This window comes from Pan paniscus, chromosome 8, assembly GCF_029289425.2.
Source record: "Pan paniscus chromosome 8, NHGRI_mPanPan1-v2.0_pri, whole genome shotgun sequence".
NCBI lineage: Eukaryota > Metazoa > Chordata > Mammalia > Primates > Hominidae > Pan > Pan paniscus.
The window spans coordinates 79,923,243-79,935,371 of record NC_073257.2 but is presented as its reverse complement, the minus strand read 5'-3'; the positions used below and the strand labels follow the sequence as shown (position 1 = coordinate 79,935,371).

Below are 12,129 nucleotides of genomic sequence, written 5' to 3'. Positions count from 1 at the left end.
GCAGAAGAAGGGAGATGAGTGAGGTGGTGTATTACCACCCCAGCTCCCTCCCAGAAGGATCACCTTGCCCTGGTTGTGTCCTCTTTAGCAATGCAGTTTAGGAGTATATATTTATTCTTCCTCAGGGGCAGCCCTAGCCTCAGAACTTTCTCCTTCAGGAATCTGGTGGCTGCCCTCTCCCTTCTTAGGGGTGATGGCAGCTCAGTGTCCCTTGTGGTTTCTTTATACTCTCCCTATACCTTTGTAGTCTTTTTATTAAATCTGAATAGAATTGTTCTAAATTGACAGTGCTTTCTGTTTCCTGCTGAGGCCCTGACTCATATAAGAAGTCTGATACTTTTATATTTTAAAAAATGTAGACAGCATCCACCAGAACCTGTGACATTGCAGCCCGAAGAGTCATGACAAGAAAATGTTACAGCTTTGTGGTAGATTTTAGCTGGAAAGATGAAAACCTCCCTATTTCCCCAGTAGCCAAACATTACCCCCACTGAGAAATCCTCAAATGTAGTAGTAATAATAATAGAGAGTAAAAAAGAGCAACCAAAAAACTGAGATGTGAAGATACAGCCTAGCCAGTAACAGGTTGGATGTTTTATAGAGACAATCTTGAGAAAAATGGTTTGAGTGTTATTTTTTAAAAAGAAGTTTTAAAAGCAGTGGGGAAAAAAAACCCAAAGAATAATTCAGAAAGACATACTACTTGAAGGTACTGCTGATGTATTAATACGTGCTGGAAATAAGTGGCTCAGGAGGCATCAATATGCCTCAGTCCTGGTCATTTTTCAAGCCTGGATGAATGTAAACCAAAATCAAATAGTCACAAGTAGATTTGAACGATATATTGGCTAATTTTTGTGGCAAAAGCAGGAATAGGAGAAGCAGTAGATAACAGCATCTCTGAGCCTTTTTGACTGCATTTTAGAAATAAATTGGTTTCCAGAATGAATGTACCTTCAAGTCGGTCTTGCAAAGGAGTTGGGATTGTGTCATGATATACATGTAGGTATTGAAAAAAATTCATAGAGTTATACATCTCACCCCTGAAAGGTTCTGCAAGCAGAAGCAGGAACTGAGAGTGGGTCTCATGGATCTCCCACCCCTCTCTTGCTTTATAAATGACCCTTGCTACTCTGCAGGGAAGGCTCCAGACCTACTTTCTCTGTAACTCCAGTCATTATCTGTCCCTCTTCTGAGCCAGAGGCAGTGAGTGTTACACCCAGAAGGTATTTGAGTTAGCAGAGGCTATGGTCACAGAAATTATGACTGGAGCATCTTGAATTGTTGGTAAAAAATTCCAGGAAGTCCAGTCTTTCTGGGGAGCTTATGGAGCTAAGGAGAAGGGAGAGGAGACAGAAATAGTAAAGAAAGGAACAGTTTCTAAGAATTGACTCATTTGAGAAGTCATAAGGTAAAGGAATACTTTTCCTTCCGGCTCTTCCTTTTCCCAGGAAATGGAATAGACTGAGGTGGGAGTGAGTGTGCTTCCTTTTTCTAGGGTATTTGCGTAGGCTGTGCTTCTAGGACTGCTGGACTGTAGTGATTTCTTGTGCCCAATTCCTGATACCTGAACAAAAGGCTGACCCCTTCTAATTCTGGATGACTTGGGTTAAGATTCCTGCTTTAGAAAATCTCACATATACAAGAGTTTTTTTTTTTTTTTTTTAGTAAGCATTTGTTTTTGGGAAATCAAAAGATTAGAAACAACTTTAATGGTCTTCAATAGGGATTTGGTTAAATAAATAATGATCTATTTATTCTGAGGCAGTGAGCTCTACCTGCAGCTGGCATTTGAGTTAGCAGAGGCCACTTTTAATGAGCCAACTCTTCATACAGAAAGATAGTGTATACCTTTAAATAACAAAACCAGGGTTCAGAACATTTTGAATAATATGCTAACATTTGTGTACAATATGTATGTTCTTGTATGTGCATAAAGAATACATTGAAATAAAAAGTGAGAAACTGATAACTGATGGCCTTTGGGAAGGGGACCTCGGTGGCAGGAGGACAGGGGTGAGAGGGAGCCACTGTGATTTTTGAACCATGAGAATATATTACCTATTCAATAAGCAAATTAATATTATTTAATAACAAAAATCACTGCTTTGTCTTGCCATGAAATAAGATTCTTGGTGTTTTAATTCTTGACTGTTTTTCTAGTATACCTAGCTTTTCTGGAGTATTTCTTTTTCTTTTTTAATTTTTTTGAGACACGGCCTCGCTCCATCGCCCAGGCTGGAGAACAGTGGCGTGATCTTGGCTCACTGCAACTGCTGCCCCCCGTGGTTCAAGTGATTCTCCTGCCTCAGCCTCCCAAGTAGCTGGGACTACAGGTGCCCGCCACCACGCCCGGCTAATTTTTGTGTTTTTAGTAGAGATGGGGTTTCACCATGTTGGCCAGACTGGTCTCGAACTCCTGACCTCAAGCCACCCGCCTGCTTCGGCCTCCCAAAGTGCTAGGATTACAGGCATGAGCTACCATGGCCGGCCTTGGAGTATTTGTTGAAAATGAGACCAAACATAAATTAGTTATTGCTTATATATATTTAAATTTATTTGTGTGTATGTTCTTAAATCTATGTGTGTGCATGTGTGTGGAGTGTGTGTGTGTGTGTGTGTGCATGTTGAGGAGTGTGTATGTTCCAGGAAACCATTAAGGACTGGAGAAGTTTCTAGCCAAGGATGTCAATGTGTGAAAGGACCAGAAATTGCTATTCTGTTCTGTGGGAGTGTGTAAGGCAGCCTAACTTGTCTTATGGAGTCATGCTGGGCAGTAGTATGAGACAAAGTTGAAAAGATGTTAGGGCCAAATTATGAAGGGCCTTGTGAATGAAACTGGGAAGCTTGGCCTTTACTCTGCCAGCCACCTACTGGACGTCTGCGGGCAGGAGAGAGTGGTGGTCAGAACAGTGTCTAGAAAGAGGCCATGGTGGTTGGGCATGGTGGCTCACGCCTATAATCCCAGCACTTTGGGAGACCGAGACAGGCAGATCACTTGAGTTCAGGAGTTCGAGACCAGCCTGGCCAACATGGTGAAAACCTGTCTCTACTAAAAATACAAAATTAGCCGGGCGTGGTGGTGCATGCCTGTAATCCCAGCTACTTGGGAGGCTGAGGCAGAAGAATTGCTCTAACCTGGGAGGCAGAGTTTGCGCCACCGCACTCCAGCCTGGGCACCAAGTGCAAAACTCCTTCTCACAAAAAAAAAAAAAAAAAAAAGAGGCAATGGTGATGGTGACTAAACAGCCTTACCCAGTCCAGGGATGCCAGGAGAGAAGGCTCCTCCAAGTCTTTCCTTTCAAGGATAGAATATCTCATATTCAGGGGTCATTGACACATATCATGCAGTTGATATATATTTTTTAAAAAGTGTTCAGAGCTGAATCTGGAATGATGAATGTTACACAGGCTGGGGAATTATATTGTAAAACCAATCATGAGCTATAATAGGCACCAAAAAAAAAAAAAAAAAAAAAAGGCCTAGATCAGAGAGAATGTCAGAGCAGCTGCTGTTAGCCTCTCAGAGATGGCCTCATGCAGTCCCAAACACATCCTCAGCTAGAGTCAACTCTGGGCAGCTTTGTACATCAACTCCCAGGGAACTTGTTCCTCCCTTTATCCAGCTCAGAGAGACAAAAGAGCAAAGAACATTCCACTCCTTCAATAACATGAGTCAAATGGCCTTTTTTTATCCCTGTCCAGTGGCTCCCTTGAGTTGGTTGCAGATACCTCTATGAGGGACCCATTCTGGTGAAAGGGGAAGAGAATACCAGCATGTGATCTCATCTTCACTTCCTCATCTATAAACTAGCTGTGGTCTGTTTTGGATGTTAAATGAATGAACACTCATCACAGTGCCTGACCTGTGGTTAGAACTTAGAAAATGGCAGTGACTGCTGACAATGCCATGAGGTAGAAGTAATTATTATTACCACTTAGTGGATAAGGAAATTAAGGCTCAGAGAGGTTATGCAAACTGCCCAAAGTTACATAGCAAGAAAGGGAAGGAGCCTATATTTGATGCTTGGTTGCTCTGACTTCAAAGTCTCTGTTTTTCCTATTCCTTCAAATTCTTCCTATTCCTTCAAATTACTTCACAAATAAACTTGCAAACCTGGTTTCAGGTTACATCTTAACATGCTCAAGGGCTGAAAAGCTTTGTTTACAACAGCAGATACAGTACTAACTACAGAGAAAGGAGATACTAGGTAAGCATTTCCAGGACCTGCACCCCATCTGCTGTCAAGTGGAGCAGACAATCCCAGTGTACATGAGAGGATTCTGGAAGGATTTGGGCCATTCTGATGTATTGAGATAAAATGATCTTAAAAAACATTCATGTCCTTTCTCGGTATCTTTGTGTTAATGGAAATAATGAGATTTCTTGGATGTGTATAAACCAGGAAGAACTAGTGAAACGTCAACCAGCCTCTTGACAGTGTCCCACTTAATGATATCTTCACAGTGATAACTTGGGAAGAACTTTTTTATTATAGTGAGGAGAGTCCTCTAGAGCAGAAATAAACTATAGCCACAGGCCAAATCCAGCCCACTGTTTTTGTAAATAAAGTTTTATTGGAACACAGTAACACTCATTTGTTTACAGATTATCTATGGCTGCTTTTGTGATACACAGGCAGAGTTGAGTAGTTGCAACAGAAACCATATGGCCTGCAACACCTAAAATATTTACTGGCTGACCTGTAGAAAAAGTTGCTAACTAACCCCTGCACTAGAGGTGGGTACCAAAATTAAGTGCAGCATTTCTGTGCTCCAACATCCTAAGCACAGGTTATTTCAAAACACTAGCATTCTGTCTCCAATGATGGAGACAGATGTCTTTACATCTGGAAGACAAGTAACTTTCAGAGGGATACTGTGTATATTCATCTCTTGGAATGACTTGTGGTGTCAGATAAAATGTGTCTAAAGTTCGTGTGCTGAACAATTTTTTTTTTTTGAGACTGAGTCTCGCTCTGTTGCCCAGGCTGGAGTGCAGTGGCACAATCTTGGCTCACTACAACTTCCACTGCCCGGGTTTAAGAGATTCTCTGGCTTCAGCCTCCGAGTAGCTGGGATTATAGGCATGCGTCACCATGTCCAGATAGTTTTTGTGTTTTTAGTAGAGACGGGGTTTCACCGTGTTGGCCAGGCTGGTCTCAAACTCCTGACCTCAAGTGATCTGCCTGCCTTGGCCTCCCAAACTGCTGGGATTACAGGTGGAACCCACCGCGCCTGGCCTGAACAAATGTTTTGATAATTGTGTCTCAAATGAATATGTTTGGGAGGGAAATATATTCCCCAAGAGTCTTTGTAGACCTATGTTATGTAGGAGGTTTTATTAGAATAAAAATTAAAAGAACAAAGGGGGCTCTGAGATCCCTGGGGTGGGGACTAGGAGATTTATAAGTCCAGCAGACAGGAGCTGTGCCCCACCTCAGCCCCTGAGTGAGAAGCTTGTCAGCCCTAGCCTCTTCTCCACCCCGACCTCAAGCAGCAGAAAGCATCACAAGCATAAAGCCCACAGGCCACGTCCTCTGTCACTGGATTCTTCTAAATAGTCTGAGATATGAATGGAGAACTGGCCTTGCTCATGCATGCCTCCCTTGGCAGCCCAGCACCAGACAAAGCAGCTGAGGTAAGACTAAGTCCATCACAACCACTCTCTGGGCTGTGAGAGCCTGTCTCAGGACCCAGGGTCCGAGGCAAGGGAAGGGAATGGATATTTTAAGAGCATGTGTGTGAGATGGTGGGAAAGAAACAGAAATAATTCATTTCCTGGGGCTTCTAGTCTATGAGCCTGGGTGAGCTTGACTGACCAACTTCATGCAGATTGGGAAAGAAACTAGTCGTTGGAACAAGAGCTGCAAGCTCTATGTTTTCTTCATCAGTGCTTCAGATAGAACAGGATATCTGTTTTACCTGAAAATTCCAGTGTCAGAGCCTCTGTCTCTCTCACCCCTGCAGGAGATAAGACTTAGGTATTATTACTAGTTGTTTGCACTCTAGTATGTAGAAAGAGCCTGAGACCAGATGTTTTTGGGGACATGGGCATATTGGGAAACAAGACTCCAGAAATGGGCATTCCCTCCAGAGGGGACTTGAAATGCAAGCTTTACACAGGTTGTAGGCCAGCCCTATCTCTCACTTCCTTTTTCTACTGCCTCACTACACAACAATGCCTCCATTAATGAAACCTCTGAGGATGAAACTCCTTTACAATGAACATGTTGAGTTAAAACAGAACAACAGCTTCATAAATCATGCTAAACAGTGATGCAATATATCAAATGGTTGAGCTGCAATATTTCTGCAGGTCTATGCACTCAGGGCACAAATCTCTTCAGGCACAGTTTTGATTCATCCCCAAAGCTGCAGGAAAACAGTTTACCCTCTGCTTCCCACCCCTTCAGGTGTTCTGAGACCTCTTGCTTTCTGATCCTCACAATCACAAAATTCACTCAACAATATTACTTATTGAAGGCCCATTAAATAGCAGATAAGGGGATTTTGTGGTTTTACACACACGTGTACACACACACAGAGACATTAAGCAAATATTTCACACTAAAATATCACAAAGCATGATGTGTTGTGAAGAAAAAGAGTAAAATGGTATGAAATTACATAAGAAGGAGGACTGATCAGTTTGATGGGGAGGAAGACATTGGAACATGTACAGAATTCCTAAGGTGGGAAAGAGTTTGGTCTTTTCAAGGAACTAAAAGAAAAGAAAGTACATTTGGCTAGAGAATGACAGGGAGAGGCCCGGTAATTATGCCATGCAGGATCATGGAGAGCTATGGGGTCATGCTAGTGATTCTAGTCTTTATTGTAAAAGCACATGGAAATCCCCAGAAGAGTTCTCAGGAGGAAGGTTATAAGACCAAATGTGCATTTTAAAAGAAAAATTTATTTTATGGAGAACAGATTGGAGGGGAGGAAGAGTGGATTGGAGGAGATAATTAAGAGGCCGAGAAGTAGTTGAGATGAGAGGTAGTGTTGATTTGGACTGGGTGGTGGTAGTAAATATGGAACAAAGTTGATTCTCAGCATATTTAGGGGCAAACTCAATGGCACTTGGGTTGAATAGGAAATGGGTTAAGGAATAGGGAAATATCAGGATCATTCCAAGTGGGTGTATCCTGCTCCATGGCTGGAAATGCCACGAACTGGAATGGATTTGGGACCTGGATTTAGAAGGGAAGGATAATTGTAAATTTAGCATTTCTACAGATTAACTGATTACAATTTGCAAAAAATTCACTTCAGTCTATTTATGTTTAAAACCTTTGAACACTGATCAGAAAGTTGCAGGACCTAATTTCTACTAAAGGAAGTAGGTAGAAAAACATTTGGGAGAAGGGGACCTTGATATTATAACGTCCTCTGCCTTCGAAGAGGGGTCTAATTGCCAGGCATGTTGAGGCACAGGGACAAGGCTGAATTGCTGTGTAACATAGAAGAATGAAAAAGCTGGGGTCTTGAGAGAAAATCCTCAAGACAGTGCATCATGTGAGGTTGGGTCAGAAAAAGCTGGCTCGAGGGGATGCACAGGAGGGTTGGTAGTGGATAAGAGAACTCTGGAGAAGAGAAATGTGGAAAGAGGAGTTGAAATGGTTTCCTCTGAGAAGAGGAGTGCACTGCAGAACCTCTTCCACATCCACCCCCACCCCTTCCATGGATTTTTCTTTGCTCACCATGGAGAGAGCTAAACCTCGAGTTGCATGGAGGCCAGTTGGAAAGTGAACATTCTCAAGGAGACAAAGGTGGGGGTGACCCATGGAGGCAGAGGTCTGTATGTACTTGCCTCCTGGTTCTGTCTGCCCTTTCAGTGCTAGAAGACAAAGAATGGGAAGAAAAGGTAAGGAAAAATATGGAAAGGGAAGGAAGGGTACATAGGCTGTTGTCCTCTGCCCTCTTTTATATTAAAACTATTCTAGGTGGGGGATATTCAATATTACAATAAATTATACTAAGGCAAAGATTAGTGACCTTCAAAAGGAGAATAGCATGTTAAGCCCCTCCTTTCTCTCCCACTTTTTTTGGGCATTCTAGGGGTGAAGTTTGGACGTGTGCTGACGTCCATACTTCAGCATTTCTTCATAAAAAATTTGAGTCCCTTTTCTGTGGTATGTAGGGGCACAAAAATGAGAGATATGATCCCTTTACACATCCTCAGGGAGTTTACCATTTAGTGGTAAGAAAGACAAACAGGCAGAAATAGTGCAATGTGAGCCTTGCTATAATAGGAAATGGGAGAATTAAAGGGGTTTCTGGAGGCTAAGCACTGTAGCTCAGGACTGCAATCCCAGCACTTTGGGAGGCTGAGATGGGAGGATCCCTTGAGCCAGGAATTTGAGACCAGCCTGGGCAACATAGTGAGACCCTGTCTCTACAAAAAAATAATAAAAAAAAATTAGCTAGGCATGGTGGTGTGCACCTGCAGTCCAAACTACTCAGGAGGATGAGGTGGGAGGACCAATTAAGTCCGAGGCTGAGGCTGCAGTGAGCTGTGATTGCCACTGCACTCCAGTCTGGGTGACCAGAGCAGGGCCCTGTCTCAGAAAAAAAAAAAAAAAGAAAGAAAAAGAAAAAGAAAAAAAAATATAAAAAATAGGGTGGCTTTATTTATTATTTATTTATTTATTTATTTATTTATTTATTTATTTATTTGGAGATGGAGTCTTGCTCTGTCCCCCAGGCTGGAGTGCAATGCTGGGCTCACTGCAACCTCCACCTCCTGGGTTCAAGCGATTTTCCTACCTCAGCCTCCCGAGTAGCTGGGACTACAGGTGTGCACCACTACGCTCAGCTAATTTTTGTATTTTTAGTAGAGACAGGGTTTTGCCATGTTTGCCAGGCTTGTCTTGAACTCCTGACCTCAGCTGATCCGCCCACCTCGGCCTCCCAAAGTGCTGGGATTACAGGTGTGAGCCACCGCATCCTGCCTAAGGGGTGGCTTCTGAATCAGCCTGGGAGATTTTGCAGGAATGCTTTCCCTAAGAAGTGGGACTTGAAAGAATATGAGTTTTCTTAGCAGACAATGATGGGGTGAGAGGGGGTTATACTATAACTTTTGGAAGCCAAAAAAAATTTTTTTTTGAATGGGGCTGATTTAAGCAGAAACTCATAGGAACTTACTGGAAGGATACTGAATAGTTTGTAGAATTGCCAAGAAGGCTGCAAAATCACTTTTGGAAAGTAGAACAGGAGTAAGTTAGGGTAGGCAGAGTCCAAGATCACAGCAGAATGACGCTACAAAATTAGTCTCGTGCAGACCCTACTGTTCCGTTGCTGAACAGCTGTAAACTCCAGTTGCAGCTCTGGCCCTGGCAATCCCTGTGAGTGCCATTGTTGCCTCTGCCCACTGCAAGGGTGGATTTCTATCCTACCTGCTTTTTGTATTATTAATAATAGCTCTTGATTGAAAGTTGGGGATGGGAACATCTGATTGGCTGAGTCTAGGTCACATGCTGCCTCCTCAGCTGCAAGGGAGGCTGAGACAGCAAGTATGTGACTTTTTCAGCTTCTATGCTGGGAGTGGGGTTGGGAGTGGATTACAGCCTCACACCTAGGTTCAAAAGGAAAGCAAGTGCCCTAAATAAGAAGGGATTTCAAATGCTAGGTAGCCCTCTTCCTCTAGTGAGGGGACAAGGGTGAAGATATTCCAGGTAGTTGCATGTGAACATGTTAAAAAGGCCCAAAGGTATGAGCCAGCGTGCAGCACTGGGAGGTCTTCCAATAACTCCAAAGGAGAAGGAGGAGAAGGGTGGGAAGGCCAGAAAGGAAGGCAGGGGACTTGTCTTGAAAGCCCAATGTCTATAAGCTTTGACTTTCCTGTTATAGGACTGTGGTAGACGTAACTGATTTTCACTTAGTACCATCTAATTTTCTTCCTTCCCAATTTCAATTTGGGGAGCAATATACCCAGCTAAACTTCCTCAAGATTCCTTCTAGCTAATGATAGCCATGATACATAGTTTGGGTAAATGAGATATAAAAGAGGGTTCTTGTCTCTCCCCTTCTTGGCTGAATGCATGTGTAAGGTCTGAAGGTATAGCAACCATATTGGGACTATGAGATGAAAAGCTGTATATGCATATTAAAAATGGCAGAGCAGAAAGATGGAAAGAGGCCTGTTTGCTGTTCCATCTGAGAATTTCCTATGCCCAGATTTCTTTGTTCTTTCTTTCTTTTTTAAAAAATGGTGACAAGTGACTATTTATTTGAAAAAATTTCTTGAAACAATAAGATATGATTTCACAAGAAAAAAGAGTTGTCAAATGAAGCTACCTTTACAGCTTGGAGAGTACCATTTAGAAATAAAATTGATCATTAATTTGCCTTTTTGATGGAATGTTTTAATTTACAGTTTTGGATTTTGGATATCTCTTCTTCTTGGATTAATTTTTTTTTTGGGGGGGGGGGTTGGAGTTTCACTCTTGTTGCCCAAGCTGGAGTGCAGTGGCACCATCTCGGCTCACGGCAACCTCCGCCTCCCCGTTCAAGCGATTCCTCTGCCTCAGCCTCCTGAGTAGCTGGGATTGCAGGTCCCTGCCCCCACACCCAGCTAGTTTTCATATTTTTAGTAGAGATGGGGTTTTCACCATGGGGCCAGGCTGGTCTCGAACTCCTGACCTCAGGTGATCCACCCGCCTTGGCCTCCCAAAGTGCTGGGATTACAGGCATGAGCCACTGCGCCCGGCCAGTATTGACATTTTACTATAGTGTCAAGTATTTTTTTAAATTTTTAAATGGAAACACGTAAGTTATACACTATTTCATTCTCTTGGACACAGGAACGGTATTAATCTCCCAGGTTTTTTGAGACAAATCCCTATGAGTTTAAGCCGCTAGAATTGGATTTTGTTATTTGCAGCTGAATGTAATCCTGACTGATAAAGGAAAGGTGACCAGTTAGGAAACTAATGCAGCTGCTTGTAAGTGACTTAAATGGGGGCAGAAAGGGTGGGGATTGGGCAGAGAGGATGGATTGAAAATGTAAATGTGGTGAGTGTGTGTGTTCAGCCAAGTCTCAAATAGGATGGGGCTGTGTGGGTGGAATCCACGTAGATACCACAGAAAACTATCCCTAGCCTTGAGGTATCAGGTATGTCCATAAGAGCACCTGGGAAACATGGGGTGGGAGAGATATGGTGAAAGTGTGTTAAAGGTAGCAGACAGGGGATGTGTAGGGTCCCAAAGACTAACCTCACAATTTTCTTATTTAAAACATAATACTGGGTCCATGTACAAATTTTAGAAAACCCAGTTAAGGAAAAAATTATTTAAGAAAATAAAAATCTTCCCAAATCACACCACCCACGGATAATAATCCCTGCTAACATTTTGGTGTATTTCTTTCCAGCCTCCATTCATTCTCCATCTCTCTCTTTCTCTCCCATTCTTCCCACATAGATGGGTATATACATGAGTTGCTTAACAAAAATATGATCATAGTATGATATGCTGTTTTTTGATCTGTCCTACTTTTTGCATTTGGCAATGCATTGGGAAGGCCCTCACACATCATTAACATCATTTTAATGCTTACATGCATAGTGTTCCATTATGTGGATGTATCTAAGATGCTTTATAAGTAGAAATTTAAAATTGCTTTTATTATTTCCCATTTCATACCACTTTTGGATGTGGTCTGGAAACCATCGGAAGTGATTCTGGGATGGAAGGGAAGGTGGCATAGTTTTTTCTTAGTTTTAGTGAGCTGATAGCTTGCTCAGGCTGTGATAGCCCGAAAACTTGCGTCAATATTTATATTCATTTTATTTCTATTTTGCCACCTTGCTCTTCTCATGGAGCACGAAGAGTTACCTTGCCTTTTAGGACAGCGGAAGGATTTTCCTCTTGGTGTAAACAGTGCATGTTTGCAGCACTGACATTTATTGGCTTTTCTACGGCGTATAAAACCACTCCGTAGGCGCGCCATTTAGCTGATAGGCATTGAAAATACAGAGAAGAGTAAAAGTTTTCATTTGAAGGTGTCTATTTAAAAAAATAGAAAAAATACAAGCACCTGCTTCCGCAGCGAGCAGGGTTCGAACCTGCGCGGGGAGACCCCATTGGATTTCAAGTCCAACGCCTTAACCACTCGGCCATCGCTGC

The 12,129-nt window shown here is 42.6% G+C and overlaps 1 non-coding gene across 1 annotated transcript; it reads right to left on the bottom strand.

The window, feature by feature from the left end:
* Positions 1 to 12,047: 12,047 nt before the first annotated feature.
* TRNAS-UGA (transfer RNA serine (anticodon UGA)) lies at positions 12,048 to 12,129 on the bottom strand. The gene has a single exon. It is a non-coding gene; the product is annotated as a tRNA-Ser (tRNA).